The 17,881-nt window shown below is 32.4% G+C and overlaps 1 protein-coding gene across 1 annotated transcript in view; it reads right to left on the reverse strand.

The window, feature by feature from the left end:
• The window catches only part of LOC123715321 (inositol-trisphosphate 3-kinase B), a 61,330-nt gene extending 46,303 nt beyond the window's left edge, over positions 1 to 15,027 (reverse strand). The window contains exon 1 of the mRNA XM_045670296.1: positions 14,917 to 15,027. The gene's annotated coding sequence lies outside the window, so the exon portion shown is untranslated. The remainder of the gene's footprint in view (positions 1 to 14,916) is intronic.
• Positions 15,028 to 17,881: the final 2,854 nt, after the last annotated feature.

Consider the following 17,881-nt stretch of genomic DNA (forward strand, 5'->3'; position numbering starts at 1 on the left):
GGTATACATGTCTTGGGTTCGATACCAGGCGAAGGAGAGATTTAGAAGAAAATATTTTTGTTTATTTAACTGTACCATATCTGATAAATCTCTTAAATCTACATTGATTTTGTTTTTATTTGACCGCTTTAAAATAATAAATGCCGAGAAGAGACTGTCATTTCATAACAGCGTATACATCGACTGAAAGAGACAAAAGAGTGCATTGATTACAATTCAATTTGGTCTATTTAGTAGGACCTAAGGGGGGTTAAAATCACTCTCTCTCTCTCGATACCTTATGTCTAGGCGTCGTGGTCCGCAAGGAAACATCTGGAGCGGATGTGTTTCCATCGGTTTCTGTCTAACAGTATACAGTTTTGAGGCAACAATCCTGCGCATTGTATGGCCGCAATAATTCGTATTCGGCATATAGTAAAAAGGAATTAGTGTACATTACCCGAACAGCATTACATGAGATTGAATTTCTCATAATTTACTACTAATCGCTTCCATTAAATAATTAAGAAATTACACTCGGCACGGAACCACCGCGTAGCTACTTAGCCGGCACTTAACGTATAATTTAAACTTCGAACGCGTCTGCAATTAATTTTAATATCCTATAGCGAATTTTCGCTCGTTACGACATAAAGAAAAAACTAGATTGACAATTACGATAACAGATTTCGACAAACAATTTCAAGAATGCTGAAAGCACAAAAACATGAGTTGTAATGAACGTATACTTTGTATATACTTGTAATTTGACACTATATGACAATAAATTATTGTGTAGTAGGCATTAAAAGTTTTTTTTTTAAATACAACAGGTAGTAAAGTAGGTAACGTTAAGTGATACCGCCGCCCACACATTACATTAAGAATTGGTACGCTCTTTTCTTGAAGGACCATAAGTCGAGGTACGAAAGTACTTCAATGGGCAGCTGGATTCACATATTGGTGCGTGGAAAAAACTGCCTTAATAAACGCTCAGTTGTGGAACGACGGACGTCGAGGTGATACAGGTAAAAAGTGTCCATGGGCGGCGAATCATATGATAGGTTAGCACTTTGCGTATGTACAAGGAATGGAAGATAATGAATGCATTTAATATCTCAAATCTCTGAACTTAAGCTGAGTTTTGGATTATCATAATATTAGACCCCAGTGATAAAAATACGTTTAACCTACACTTCGAGAAAGATTTGATAGTTTGCTTGTTTGCATTGAATAGACTCCAAAAGTACTTTACCGATTTCAGAAATTCTTTCATTATAATAAGTATCCTACACTATCCCTGATAAAAAAAAATCAATGGCGCTACAGCCTTTTTAGGACCTCAGATTTCTGTATCTGTTTGATGATCATTTGTTAATCGAATAGGCAAGTAGGTGATCAGCCTTCGATGCCTGACGCACGCCGTCGACTTTTTGGGTCTAAGGCAAGCCGGTTTCCTCAATATGTTTTCCTTCACCGTTCGAGCGAATGTTAAATGTGCACGTAGAAAGAAAGTTCATTGGGGCATATACGGGGATGGAACCTACGACCACAGGGATGCGAGTCGCACTCTGAATGATAAGCTATAGATTATTTTCAAAAAAGTAAGGAATCCGTTTGAAAATTTGATAATTTTACCCAATACCAATAAATTAATGCATATACTGAACAAATTATTGACAATAGAGCAAAGTGGTGTACAGTTTTATAGAAGACATTCACATATTGACATTTTCTTCTACTGTCCGAGGACGTATCTAACAACACGCCTACTACAAACTCAATAGCAAACAGTTGTGTCGGCGTCTATTTGTGTAGTTAAAAATCTACTAGTTTAAGAATTTTAAGGCTACCTGAAATTCCTACCCTATTTGACCTGAAATAATACTTTTACTTATGTATAACTTATCTTAATAAGTTATTGTAAGATAAAGTGATTGTTAGCGATTATGCAAATGGAAATACATTCTACAAAGAAGCCGAATAAACATAAGTATGTAATTACATATAAAAACATACGCACAAAAGCACTTAGATTTTGACAATGTTAAATACAAGTTACCGTACAAGGCGAGCAAATATCGGATAATCAAAATGCTGCCGATACTGAGCCAAAAATGTACAAGTTGATAAAAAGCTTTAGATATTACGACTCAGTTCCATGGAAGTTTATCGTTAACAGTGGGACTCGTTAAATGTTTTCGTCGAAACAGGTTTATAATACCACGGGTGTATTAATTGCGTTTGTTATGTTACGTACAACGTACGTCAAAATTCCTTATGTAAGTCGTAACTTTATGTATCGTAGGTGTGGCATATAATTTTGCGTGTAAAATTTAATATGTATGAAACATAAATATTCGAATACAGTAAAAACAATGAAAACAAGATTTATATGGGTGTAATAATGAAACTTTATTTACACAGTATATTTCATAATTACACAAAACAGAAATAAAATACGACGACAGACGAAGGATGTAAATAGGAGGTCTTACTGTTAAAAGCACAATCAGTAGTCTAGTTACTTATAATACTAAATTACTAAATTTTTAAGAACAAATGTAGTAAGCTCCTATAGGCTTGAGGAAAATATCGCGAAGCAAACACTTCAATTATGCAAACGTAGCATCGTAGGATATAAATGGGCGGTCTTGCTGCTAAATTTTTTTTTGAGCTTATACGGTTTTGGCTCGTTAGGGAAAAATGATGAGAGTAAATTTTTTTTTCAAAAGTTTACGATGCGCGCACGCCGTCACAAAAAACGACATCCTTAAGTTAGATATATTATTTTGTGATATTTAAATAAACTTTATTTAACTAGATAATGCGTAATAATAAAATTTTCAATGTATTTAATTCCATTTTTATATTGATAGTGTTGTTTTTTCTACAAAGAATATGGAATATAAATATACAAGTAATAGTAGAATAAAGTTTTTTCGGAAACTTGTTACGCCAAAGTAAAATAACTTCTAATTCCATTTATGGTATGATATAGATTTATTTTTATTATACTGACTACATTATTCAAAGTATCGGAAAGTTAAAAAAACATATCACTTAAGTGCAACCGCTAAATGTAAAGAGTCCTCAAGACAAGTTTCATCTCGTCTCAACGATAAATGAGAGCGACTTTCGCGATGCTGATTCACGGTATCAATCGGAGAGGCGGCAAAAACAAACCACCTAATAGCCTTTAACAAATGCCTATAATTCCATTAAATTATCCCAAATGACACAATTAGGGGGCGATAAGCCTTAAAAATGAAACGCATTACATTGTCAACGACAGACATCAATTTAATTCCGTAATTAGCGCCACCATAATATTGTGTGATTATTTTTTATTCTATATACACAACTGGTATTGCGTGTATGACGTAGGCATATTGTCTTTCGAGATTAAATTATAATTTGCACGCTTATAATAGGATGGGTGGAGACAAAACGACAGACACGGGCACTGATGCCGTGTATTGGAACGCTTTTGAGACATAACTTGTGTGTTGTGTGATATACAATTTTGGATTATTTCGGTTATAACTGTGTTGAGGGCTTTGGGAAACGCCCACAAATTAGATGTTCATTATTGAATACTAAAATTAACAATTTGTTTATGTGGTAAACATTACCACATATAATAGGTTTGGTAGGATAAACAAAAATCCTCCTGGCGCCCACATTGATTTAGTTAGTTAATTATAAGATTTAGTTTAATATATTTTAATTTTGTATTTTGCTAGCTTACTTGTTGAAGTTGAAGTCTTGAAGTTCCTTTTATAAATATCCTAATATGTGCTAATTTGTTTTATTTAATGTTAAAAACCCATAACACGATTTAATGATCATTATTTTACAACTGTAATTCTGTTATTTCAATAAGATTCTCTGAACCTAAGATTGTTTGTAGAACATTAATTATTGAGTAACAAAAACATGACATTCACAATTGTTTCATGTGCCTCGTATGAACACGAATTATCCGCGTAATTCGCCAATGTTTCGGGTTTTAGCTAACTACAATACAGTTTTTGAAGACGCACCAAAGATGAGAAGAAATACTTTAAGAAGCGGGAAGACTGACTTTATTTAGCACTAGTAACAATTTAGTTTCTTCTTTAAAAAAATTAATTGTCGTTTGTTAAATGTTGAATTTAAATTTTCTCTCTTTTTATCTATTAATGTAGTTAATTGACTTACGTATTCTGTTGTGTTTATCAATGTAATGTTTTGGCTTTGTGTATTGTCTAATTGTTTTCGTTTATAAAGAAATATAGCTGTAATATTACTCATAAAAAAAGGTAAATAGAACACCTGTCAATTATATCTTAATCCTTTTCGCTAATCATATGCAAAGTATTAAACTAGATGTCAAAGACTTGATAACTTGCCAATTATGATTTCTACAATGTTATTCTAGAAATATACTTCATATACGATTATTTTGCATACAAAATGTGTGTCTAAGCGACTATAACTAAGAGAAGAATCAACAAAAAACAAAGAGCGGAAACTTTCATGAAATAAGTTTAGTAGGATTTTTTTCGCGTCATTATATTCATATTTTCTATCAGGGTTATAATGAAAGAAAATAATCAGTGGCGTTACAACCTTTCTAGGGCCTCAGATTTCTTATATGTTCATTTGTGAATCTAATAGGCAAGTAGGTAATCAACCTCCTGTGCCGGTCACACACCGTCGACTTTTTGGGTCTAAGGCGAGCCGGCTATCTCACGATGTTTGTCTTCACCGTTCGAGCGAATGTTAAATGCGCACATGTACAGAAAGTCCATTGATGCACAGCCGGGGATCGAAACTACGACCTCAGGGATGAGACTCGGACGCTCAAAAATAGGCATCTTATAAAACGGATATTCACGAAACATATACAGAAATCAAGGGCCCAAACGTAATAGGTTCTAGCGCCACTGGTTCTTATTTATTTTATGCAAATCTTGATTAATATAATAGATATCGTAAAATGCAAACAAAACGTACGTTCAATTGCTATTGCATTATATAAATTTTATTGTTCCTTAACAATTTAAATGACTTAAATGTTGTAACAATTGGTGTTGTAACGTAAATATCTTTTAAGAATTGTCGTTTAAGCATTGTAATGGCGGTCAAAGATATTTCGCCGTAAACATGTCGTAAATTTTATCGTAATTGTGGTGACATTTTATTAAAACCGAAATTTAATGTTTTTCAGTGGATTAAGGGCGTTTAAGTAATATTAATAATTTTTGCGCTTTTTACTTCCTCTTAAATTAACTAATTTGTTTTCATAGGAAAATGTTCTGTTGATTGGTGCCGGGGATCGAACCTACAACCCCTACTATCAAGGCTGTACATTTTATTTACTTGGGCTTTCTCAGTTTTGCGATCGTGGTGGTTTCCTAAATCGTCGTATTACAGTATTGCGTGCGTACATTTCTAATAAATACCTATTTCTATATAAATAGAAATGCCAATCGAATCGAAATAAATCAATTGAAATAGAACAACGTTAAGATACAACGTATAAAAGGCTGTTTTTTTGGGTATGTATTACGGCGTAAGTTGTTGCTCATATCTTTGTAATGTTGAATATGCCATTTGAAACGAAAGTTATAATAAATTATCGACATTAAGATAACATCGCATTTACCGAGATTTCAAACTGACAGGCGACTTATTTTCTTTTCACGAACTTGTAATTTTCGATTAATCTTAATATCCACGTAGAAATCATTTTTACTCTCAAAATCGTCTCCCTGGTTACACACGTGTGGAGAATGGTTCCTCAACCTAAATGGAGTATCCTCCACCGTTCTAACCACTGTCTGGACGACCCGAAGGCCTCGGTGAGTGTTTTTTTTTACTGTTATATTGCTGTTGGCATGAGGGGATTTGACTCAGCTCGGGCTGTCTTGGCGAGCATAGGTCGGCCAGAATCGTCTAGGCCTGCGACTAGCGCAAGGGTGTCTCTTGGGAGACTCAGATCTCGGCTTGGGCCTCCGCGGGGTGGTCAATCGCCTGAAAGACAGGATGGCAGCTCACTGGTGTGAGCCAAGTATGTAGTAACGCCTTCCCCAGGAATGGCGGTTAAGCTACGCTACGCTACCCTACGCTGACTAAGCTTTGCCGTTCTGTTCCATGTCGGGGCGTCTTATGGGGCTTTTTGTCGGGAAGGGGTGATCGATGCTTTTGCGCACCAAAACAAAAACACTGTAAAATGTATGTAGAAATGTTTTGATTTTAAGTAAATACACAATTAACATCGTATGACTATAGGTATGAAAAATTGGCTGTAATTTTATATGTGATACTATTGTATCAAATTACGCAAAAAATAAAACACAACAGGACCGTTAAACGTATAAACAGGGCTCGAGCTAGAAAGATCTATCATATACTTTATGCATGCTATGTCTACGATACAAGTACATCATATTAATCTTAATATCTGTATATATATATATATAAAATGGGTAATATCATCGCATCTTAATGAAACCTTGCCTCATATATTGCAGGAAATTAAAGAAAAACATTGATTCCTGATTAATGTTGTATGCTGCGATAATTGGCCATTTTTATTGCAGATTTCTACTGGCTTAGCAGGGGTCGCAGCTTGCAGCGTGAAGAGCAAATGTATGTGCATTAATGAACACACGTCTGGTAAAAATATGTTCAGTTAGAATCTATGCACATAAATTCATTTCGACCATCTTTGAATGTACATAATTTTATTAAACTCAATTAAGAGTGAGTTAGTACGTTTCTAAACGATATATTTGTTTGGTTAACATAGCTTTTACACATTGAAAGAAAACAATTTTTTAACCGGATTAAAGCTATTTTTATTATTATAAACTTATTACTTAAATTGTACACCGTGACCACGCACGCTGCAAAGCACAAGCAGTTTATAATAATAGCTTTAATCCGGTTAAAAAATTGTTTTCTTTCGATATATTTGTTACTAAATATATTATAGTATAGGGTAAATTTTTTAAATTTCTACTGATCTGATCTGATCTGACTGTAGCTGAACTAGGTCCATGTCATATACATTTCAATTATTTTCGACCATCCTTTAATATACATAATATTAAGATCTTCGATTATCATTTGATTAACAGTGCATCCTATTTTATAAGAGTTAGTTTTTCTAGTTTTTTAAACGATATATTTGTTAATAAAATGGGGTGAAAATTTTAAGGATTTTGAAAAAATTTAATGGATCGACACTAAAAGTTCTAAAGCTTAGAAAATGTTCCCAAAATCATAATCATTGTTTTCCTAATTAAAGTCTTTAATTACTACCCGAACGGATTAAACATTTAAACGAACTAAAGTCCAAGTCAGTGAAACTCGATAAATACAAAAATAATTCAATCATACATTTTTCAATGAAAACAACTAAGACAAATTATTAGGACTTATTGCGATATTGTATAATTAAATTTATCATTACTATTAGGGACTGCAGACATCGAATCGCTACGAATCAAAAAAATATGAATTATAAACGTCATACAATTTGTTTTAAAGGCCAACATACTAAGAAAGTTTCCTGTAAGTAATATAATTATAAACTGTTCAAAGTTATATCAATATTTATATTTGATTGTATAAGAGAATAAAGACAATTAACATTTTCCATTTAAGAACTTTTGAATATAGCGCTACACGATGGAGTAATTTTATCATGGCATTCGACCGACATATCAAGAATTACTGACCGTTGATTTGAAAATTTTAATCATTAATTGCATTACCAAGTTAAGCGTTGTTTAACCCAATGATAGTAATTAAATGTAATACTACATCTGGCTTTAGAAAAGGGTTTATCTAAAGTTACATAAAAAGTGATCATAAGGTATGTTCATTATTATTATTATTAGAGCTTTATTAATGAATCCATACGAAAATTTGATAGTTGACATTTCTTTATAGGTTTAACACTTTGTTTGTAAAAAACTAAGTTATTTAGTTAGTTAACTAATTAATTTTGTAGTCTAGTATATATATCTAGGGCCCTTAAAATAGGCCATATATAATATACTTTTCCATCGTTCAGATCTAATTGTGAAGAAAAACATCGTGAGGAAACCGATTTGTCTTAGACCCAAAAAGTAGACGGTGTGCGTCGGGCACAGAAGGCACTGAAGACTGAAGGATGATCATTAAACAGATACAGAAATCTGAGGCCCAGACCTAAAAAGGTTGTTTCGCCATTGTTTTTTTTATGTGAGGATCTTACATTGAAAGTGCATAATTTTAATTGTTGTCATGTGAAGCGTTTTCTTTTTATTGCGTTTTTCATATGTAATGGAGGGTTGGAGGCGGAGGGTTTGTTATATTATATTCTATATTGATATTTCATGAATTTCCGTAATCCCACAGTTAACATAAATTATTATAACAAAAAACAATAACTAACCTTTAAAATATTATAACTATATATTATTAAAAGGAGTCGCTTTGGGCAATGTTCCTAAATAACTGGCAGCGTTCCCCCTTTGAATAGCTAGACTAATTTTTGGTCTCAAATATATGATATATAATTAATGATGTTCTGGGCATCATAAACCTTAAATGACGACTAAATAGCCGTTTATTAATAGTAAATTGTAAGCACTGCTAATACCTCGATACATCCTTGATTGAAACTTAATCACGAACAAAAGCACACTTTGTCAGTTGCAGAGATGAGGAAAGAATTACTAGGTAAATATATATAAATGAGAGAGTTCAGACTGATAACAAATGCTTTTCCTTTGTATAAAATGACAAATAGTTGACTATACCTAGAAACATAGCGTAATTACGCCCATACACATTATAATTTATTTAATTAAATTCAAATAAATGAGAAATCAAATGTTGCAACAAAATTATAAAATAAATGAATTATATTCTGAACAGTTGATATATATTATGAATTTCTACTATTTTATAGGGCACGCTTTGTAGAAACATTGTTTATGAATACGTTGGGAGAAACTTAATTTAAAAAATCTAACGCACTGTAAAATCGTATTCTTTAAGTAAAAACACACAATTATAATTTTCAAAATCAATATGTTTTTGACAAGAGTGTCACTTAGCGCTAAAAGTGTCATCTGATCTTTAGGTTGGACTAAATTTATAGAGTCCCAGCAACAAACCGAAGATTTATTAGATCAAACGCTTTTATCGCTTATGTTAATGGTTTTAAAAGGCTAAGGTAAAATATATGGTTAAATTATAACCTAAAATGTTTTATTAAGTTCATAATGCTCGGTATAACTCAGTTTCGTTTGGTGTATATAAATTAGTTTATAATAAAGAGCAAAGACAAATCGTAACTAAATCTCTGGCACTACAATGGTCTAAAGTTTCTGTTAATTTCTTGAATATTTTTTTCTTAATGTCTAGACTTAGTCGTATCTGTGCCTCTCACACACCGTCAATATTTGTGTCTAAAACATGTTCTATGTTCTTACGATATTCCTTCACTGTACGAGTCAGGGTTAGATCTATGCCGAAGAGGATGGATACCCACATGCGAAGCTGCATAGTGTTTGTTATTTTACGAATAAGATTTAGTTAAATTTGTGTGTAATAACATCGCAATACTAATATTTCCCATCGATGTTATTCACGATTAATTACTTTTTCACACTTAGAAGGCCACATTCCTTACTCTGCATACAATCTTATCTTAATAAATATGAATTGAGAGAATGGTATGTGTGAATGTGACCGCTGGGAAAAATACCCGATCAAATCCACAAAACAATATAATTTACTTCACAATTGCAAATTTTACAGATAGTAATAAAACATTGCTTGATATATTATTTATGTGTGCATGTTGACAGAACAGTAACTGAATTTATAGGCCAACACCATTGTTGTATATCGAAAGGTCTTAAGTCTTGTTAAGTTATGTACTGTGGTTACAAGTAACACGGTACTAAATCACGAATAATATTGCATTTATCATTGTACACTGTATGCGTAAGATAATATTATAAAAGTAGACACTACGACAGTAATTTATTCATTATGTTGTTAACTGATACCTATTGGGTTTTTGAAGTATTAAAATTAAAATAGTATTAAGCTACCATTCAAGGAAAACTGTTTGATAGTTTGTTTTAGATGTCATGATCCTTGATGTCATAGGTTCGAGCCCCGACTGTGCAACAATGTACTTTCAATGTGCGCATTTAATATTCGTTCGAACGGTGAAAGAATTCATTCATTCATCATTGTGTGAAAACCGGCTTGCTTTAGTCTCAAAGAGTCGACGGCGTGTGTCAGGCACGGGAGATTGATGAAGAATTAAATGATCATGAAACAGATACAGAAATCTGAGGCCCGGACCTAAAAAGGTTGTATATGCTACACTGCTGGTTTTTTTATAGTTAGGAGTTCAGAAAGCGATTTGAGAAAATATTAAAATTCTTATTAATTTTAATGACAATTATATTTCTATAAAGAAAATAGATATAAAACTGCAGGCTGCAAAGAGCGACAAATCTTGGAGTAGCAACCGAGCTCTGTGTTCTAACGACAGCTATAACGAATCCGAAGTGGTTGTATAGTTCGACGCATTCCTCTCAATATCCGTATCGCTGACGAAACCATAGGATCTGGCGGGACAATAACTTATTATTGGGATCAGGATCTCTATTCGAAGTTACAAATGCCCCAGATTCTTTTCTCAATATAAATAATTGCTATTGGTGAACAAACGTTATAACGAGTAGAAATATTTATTTTAGCTTTCTGATAACGAGTTGAGTTTGGATATCCATAGTTGCTCCCTTCACACTTTAGCTTTAAGCTTTTCGTTAGCTTTTATAATTTAATTGTTTTGTTTAATTTCTTTTTTTTTATTTCATCGTGTGTGTTATTTTTGCCTATAAGTGCTTGTCACATTAAAACTGTACTTTATTTTTCTTATACCAATGTATTAGTGTGTCGAGCATTGGCAAGCTTTTATAAATAAGAAATAATTCTCAATACAATATATATCTGCTTCTAATTATTCTTTGATATCATGTGTTAACAATCTCAGACGATAAAAAGTTAATAGACAAGCGTACAGTCCGGCACGGCTTATCGCTATCATCGCAATAAGGCGTTGTATTGTTAAATTCCAACTAGTTGGTTTTTATTTACTTTCAAAATTCATGTTTAATATTCATCTTGAATCAAAACCTCTTCAATAGTTGCATACTGTACTAACATATGGATCTCAAAATTGGGCGCCCACTAAAGCACAGCATACGAAGCTACAGGTGTGTCAAAGATGAATAATAGGGAAGTAAAGTATACAAATTTACAAGAAAAACAACTAAGATAACAGATTTCATAAAAATAAATAGACTTAAATTGAAAAGAGCGGGACACATGGCAAGAGGAACAGAAAAGTGATGCAAAAAAGTGAAGCAAAAAAGTATTGAACTGGTGTCCAAGGTACAATAAACGAAAAAGAGGAAGACAACTTAGAAGGTAGATAGACCAAATTAAAGAAAAAGCATGGCAGAAAGTGACACAGAGCAGAGAGGATTTGGAGGAGGACTTTGCCATAAACACACTTAAAGGAAGACTGAAATAAAAACGTGTTTAAATGTAAAAGTAATATTTATCTTGAGACGTTTGTTTTTTAACTGGAGAATAATCCGGGTATCCTCAGGGAGTATTGTATATTACCTTACTATTTTTGATTACTCAGTAGGAAATCTAGTTTGTTACGTTATAAACTACTTATAAATTGGTTATAGTTTTGAGAGCTTTCTCGTTCAACAGTAACAAAGGATTCACAATCAATACAGACGTAACGAAATTCCGTATTAAAACTATCAAATAATATAATAGTACTGATAAACAAAAAATATTACAAATGCCTAATTTCTTACCACTTGCGTCAGCACTTCATGTAATACGAAAAGCAATAAAACAATTCACATTCATTAGACATTGAGTGTGAAACAGTAATTCTCCTATGATTAAGTAACGTAATTACATGGGTCAAAAATGTCAATAACATCTTATGACCGAGAGTATCCTCAATGGATTCGGTTTTTGATGGATAAGTGGCCATTTTTTATTTTCACTTGATGAAGGCACTAATATTAAGAATTACAGTTTCACGGGGTAAGATTTTATAACATGACGTTACAATAAAGCATGTGAAACCACATATAAGAACATAGTTAATATTTTTGAAATAACATATATTTCAGAAATGGCTATTAATATAATGGTTTAACTGAGTAAATACAGTGAGAAATATATATAATGACATTTCGTTACCTTATACAAAACATCCATATAAAAAAGCATGTTACTTTAGATATTAGGCAACGGGTAACAAGCGATTAGTAGTAGTAGTAGAGCGAGCGATAGTATGAAACAATAAAAAAGAATCACCACCTGAGGGTAAAGAACAAGAAGTGCATAAATAATTAAAAAAATAATAATGATATGATGAAATAATGTTGAAGCTAATCCAATGGTTAATGAATCACAATTAATATATATAAATAGCTAAATTACGAGGCAGAAGCTAATTGATCGCAATGAAGATTTTTAAATAAATTTAAAGACAGCTCGTCTGATATCAAAAGGTAAGGAGTTCCTTTATACACTAAAGGAGGAGTGATATAATTCCGTTTTATGAGTAGGGGTTTTTCAAGAATTAGATGGACACGGGAACGCAAATCATCAACATAAACACACATTTAGGACAAAATTGAAGTTTTCGTAACTTTAAAAGAGTTATCTATGCTCTCTCTTCTCTCGAAAAGAGCTCATATGTATGTATGTAATAATTCATGAACTGCATAGATTTACAGACATTTAATTATCCGTTAAGTCTGACAAAATGTCTGCTTCATGACAGTCCTATACTGTAAATAGTTAGTATTTTTGTAATAAATCTATAACTATTTAATGTCGTATTGTTTTGTATGTGATTTTTTTTAAATATGGGACCAACGGGCAGAAGGCTCACCTGATGTTAAGTGACATGCGCCCATGGACACTCTTAATGCCAAATGCGGTAGAAGATGCAGAGAAGATAAAGCTCGGAAAGGGATTGGTCGTCGACGATTCGAACCGCTCTTCGTTGAATACTTGAGAGCTCCCACCCAAAGGTGGGAACAGTACTCCATGTTTAGCCTTTCCCTCTAAATGACCGCGAATTTGAACGTTATTAGTTAATTAATATAAATAGTTGCGTATTGGAGTAATCTGTAATGGTACTTTATTTTGTTTTGCTTCAGGGATCACAATAAGATTTATCGTTAAGCGAATTAAGTAATTGGCAATAATTATCCGACATAAACCATTTGTTTATCGGCTTCAATCTCTAATGTAAATACAAATGGATCTCATTGGTCAGTCAAGCATATAATTTAAGTACCAGAGAAAGTTAAGTAACAATAAACATTTTATCTATTTTCATTCAATTGTGAATTTATGTCTCAGAATTTTGTATCTTATCCGTCTTAATAGCGCTGTGTTGAATTTTAAATGCGTAGGATTCAGACATGTGTTACGCAGATTGTCTGGGATTTTTGTTACGAATTCTTTTAATTACTGTACATCAGATACCATAAGGCACTTCATATTTAATAAGACGTATTTGATTTTAAATATTTTGCAGTATTTATCGCCTCTACGGCTGAGTGATCACACTGGAAATCACCACTCATGTGACCCGTGGGCTTATTGTGCTATTTATACCTATACTAATATTATAAAGAGGAAACACAGCGAGTGTTTTTGTATGTATTTAATATTTTCGCACAAAAACTAATAGACGGATTTGGAAAATTCTTTCACCTTTAGAAAACTGCAATTGACTGAGATAAGCTTTATTAGAAAAATAGGTATCCCTAATTAAAATGTAATAATATAAGCCAAGGGGTGAAAGGTTATCCATAAATCTGTAATCGTGTGCGCTGTGGAAACTATCAACATGAATAATAAGAACAAAAAAATGTTATATTATAGGACGTATCCAATATCTACAAAAAGAATGGTTTACCCATGGGCAATTGTATGTTGGACTATCCCAAGTCGGAACTCCAGAATATCAAATTATTTATCTGCCACAAAACAAAACTACGCCAAAAATGTTGTGTATAGGGAAGTTTTAGGACACTGAAGTTCTACAAATAAATACAAATATTTTTTTGTTTTTATTGTTAACAATTTATAATAATCAAGTCCTGGGCTAATTAAAACATTATTTCATTACCTGTAGAGCATTTTTAAATCTACTAATGTCGGACATTCTACGGAAAATATGTTACGAATTTAAAAATGTATTAGATATATATTCGTTGGAAAGAAAAACCTGTATATTGAATAGATTATGAATGTTAGTGTGTATCTAATAGTCTGAAATGAAGTAATTAAAAACTAAGTATAATAAAGCTTTTATGATTAAAAAAAATATATCTATAGTCCGGCTTAGTAGACTTTTCACTACCACGATATCGGTATCAACGCGAGTGAAACCACAGGGCATCGCTAGTCTTTAGTAAAGATAATCAAAGAGTTTTTGGTATCATTTTAATAAAAAAAATATATTTGGGAACGTGAAAATCACCCACAGACTTAATATTAGAAAAAATAGAGTATGTATAAACGTTTATATATGAAAGAATGTTCAAAACTAAACACATTATCAAGAACGTTCTTAATGTGTGACTTCCTCCTATTGTGTATATCTGAAAACGTTATTTGTTTTCCGTATTTGTAAACATTACGGTTTGCTATATAAAGATAGATGTAAAACTAATATTTGTATGTAAAAATAAGTTCCAAGGGCAAATTCTCCGCGTATTACCAATAGTTTTTTTCGTTCCTAATCGTCCGTCATAATACCTTCATAGTTCGTGAGAAATGGCTTTATTTGTGTTCGTGTATGTAACTTACAGTATGACTAGTTAACCTCTGATGAAATTCAATAACTAACACAGGATAACACTGCGCGTTACTAAAATGTCCGCATTACTTAGAAAATTAATTTTCGCGTTTCACACGAGGCATTTTTCAAAATTCGAATAAGATGAACACGGAATGCGTGCAAACGTTACACGAGCTGTTTCACTACTGGCTATAGCTTAGTAGTAAGTTGAAAAGCCTCAGGCTGTGAGGCTGTTGATAGGGCTGTCAAAATATATACATGACAGTATTAGGAAAAAAGTAGTTTTTATTGTTACAAGATGAGACCTTACTTTCATTGTACAGTACTAGGAAATTTTATTAATCCGGTTACATATATGTACGTGCATTTGTTTTTAGATGTAAAACACAGTTTTATCAAGAAAATATATATAGTTAGGTGACCAACACATCAGCGTGCTACTCTTATCCCGTGAGGTCGTAGGTTCGATCCCCGGCTGTGCACCAATGGACTTTTTTTATGTGCGCATTTAACATTCGCTCAAACGTTGAACAGAAACATCGTAAAAAAAACCAGCTTGCTTTAGATTCAAAAAGACGACAGCGTGCGCACCTACTTGACTATTAGATTGACAAATCATTATGAAACAGACACAGAAATCTGTGGCCCAGGCCTAAAAACGGTTGTTGCGCCAATGATTTATTTTATTTTTTAGCTTAAAATCCAGCACATAATTCTGAAATTATTAATGACATACCAACATCGAATTAGGGACTTCGGTATTTATTGAGTCTAAATGTCAATGATCTATATAGTTTGGCAGCCCTGTTGACTAGTGTATTAATTCATGATTTGAGATAACTCGGTGCAAACATGGAACTAACTGTCGTGGGACCGAGACATCGCCCTTTTTTCATTGAGACACGGCACACTTAATTCGATTTTCATGATTCGTAAGTGTACGCTAACTTACATTTTATTCAATGAGGTATTTTTATTAGCTCGTATCTTATATTGAAAATAATTTGAAGTTTATAATAATACAAGTAGCTTTAATCCAGTTAAAAATTGTTTTCTTTCAATGTGTAAAAGCTATGTTAACCAAAGACAATACAATTTTACGTAATTTATTTTCTTAGCTTCACAATGAATATACATCAACACTGCAGTCGTAAATACTATTCGTAATTTACCGATGGAGTTATAAACTATCGAACGCACGGAACTTATGAAACGAAATTCAATCATGTTCCTTTCAGATTGAACAAAAATTTACCCATTTAATGTGATACAATCAATGCCTCGCGTTTAATTAATGTACAGTTTCATAACAACCATGAACTTTCATTCAATATAAATTTTGTTTTTATTTATAAATATTCAGTAAATATCAATCTATTATTAGATTGTAATTAATGAAATTATGTTTTAAATTAATGTAGTAATCGTGTACTTATATTTTAACAAATAATACAATAATATATTTTTGGTTTTGCGTTCGTTTCGAAAAAGGGTGCCTTGTAAGGCATAGCACCAATGGTATCCCTATATGTTCTATGTTGTCCTAACTATAGAGATTTTTTGTTTTATTTATAAAGCATTTACATTAGCATTAGTTATTAATACTAGTAAATAAAGTACAGTATAACTTGACGGATACCAGACTTATTTGGAAAAAACACCGACCATAGACAACGCAAACCTATAAGCAACCCAATAACGCACTTTTTTCATTTAAAACTTTTTCTACTTCCGAGGCCAGTAGACTTTCTTAAAAACAAATTTTTCACTAACATTACAAAACTCACATTACATATATTCACTAAAAATAACATCTTGTCAACCTGTCCCATGCTGACTCAGAAAATATTCTTATTGTACGAAATATTTTAATTATAAATCGTGTTATGTAGAAATTATTGTCAAGTATTTTTTGACTATTGACCGTGATAAAAGCTAATGGCCCCTTTCTATCAAATAACAAAATCATTTGTATATATGTATATTTTATGTATGATTTAGTTTTAAGCCGAGCGGAGGTACAAAAATTAGATTCCAAACCAAAGTTCAAACATTGTTATAAAAATTTTTTCCCATTTTCCATGATTCCTATAGATTGTAGTGTTGTAATATAGGTTATGTTACTCGCAGATAAAGTTACTTCATACTTCATAAAGCTACTACATAAACATGGGCTGAATGCCTTGGCCAACCCCGATGTTAATAGCAGGTGTAAATAGCAGTCCCGGCGTCATGCTCGAATTCTATGGCGCACGTGGATATTTTCGAATGTCGAACGTTGGTTGGATTTGATTGTAGTGAAGCGGCATAAAACAAAAAATCAAATTCCTCTTTATAATGTAAGTCTACGTTGTTATTCGCCCAACAATTAATATTGCAAACATGTACACGTGTAATGTCGCAATCTGTCTTTGGGAGGATAGAAATATCCACCATATTTCTATTACAGAACTATGTACGGTTCTGTATTAATAATATATCTAAATGTTGTGCTTGATCTACGCAAGAACACATTAAAACCTCCTCTTTGTTGAGACACGTCATCTGAGGTACCACGAATGCTGAAAAATAAATTCGCGTTTATATCCGTTGCTGAAATTTTATTTAAAAAATGAGCTTCAAATACAGCTACATGTGTAAATGTAAAATAAATTATTCGTACCTGTTAATATTACCTCAATTAGCACGGGTAGCGTAAATGTATACAGAGAACAAAACTTGTCTTTTTATACAAAATAATGAGAATACATAAAAATTTACTGTGAAATTTGTGTATTTCTTTAAATTTAAGTATTTCTTTACGTGAAATGCTTACATCGTATTTCCGACGTTTCTGCCTTGAATTGCAGAGAACAACACATTCCTGATTTAAAAATAGGAGTACTTAATTAGCTTTAATTAATTAGCATTAATATATTGTATTAAAGGGCTTTCAAATACTTAACCCTAAATGAAGATAATTGTATTTCTGAT

Source organism: Pieris brassicae, chromosome 1 (assembly GCF_905147105.1).
Source record: "Pieris brassicae chromosome 1, ilPieBrab1.1, whole genome shotgun sequence".
Lineage (NCBI taxonomy): Eukaryota > Metazoa > Arthropoda > Insecta > Lepidoptera > Pieridae > Pieris > Pieris brassicae.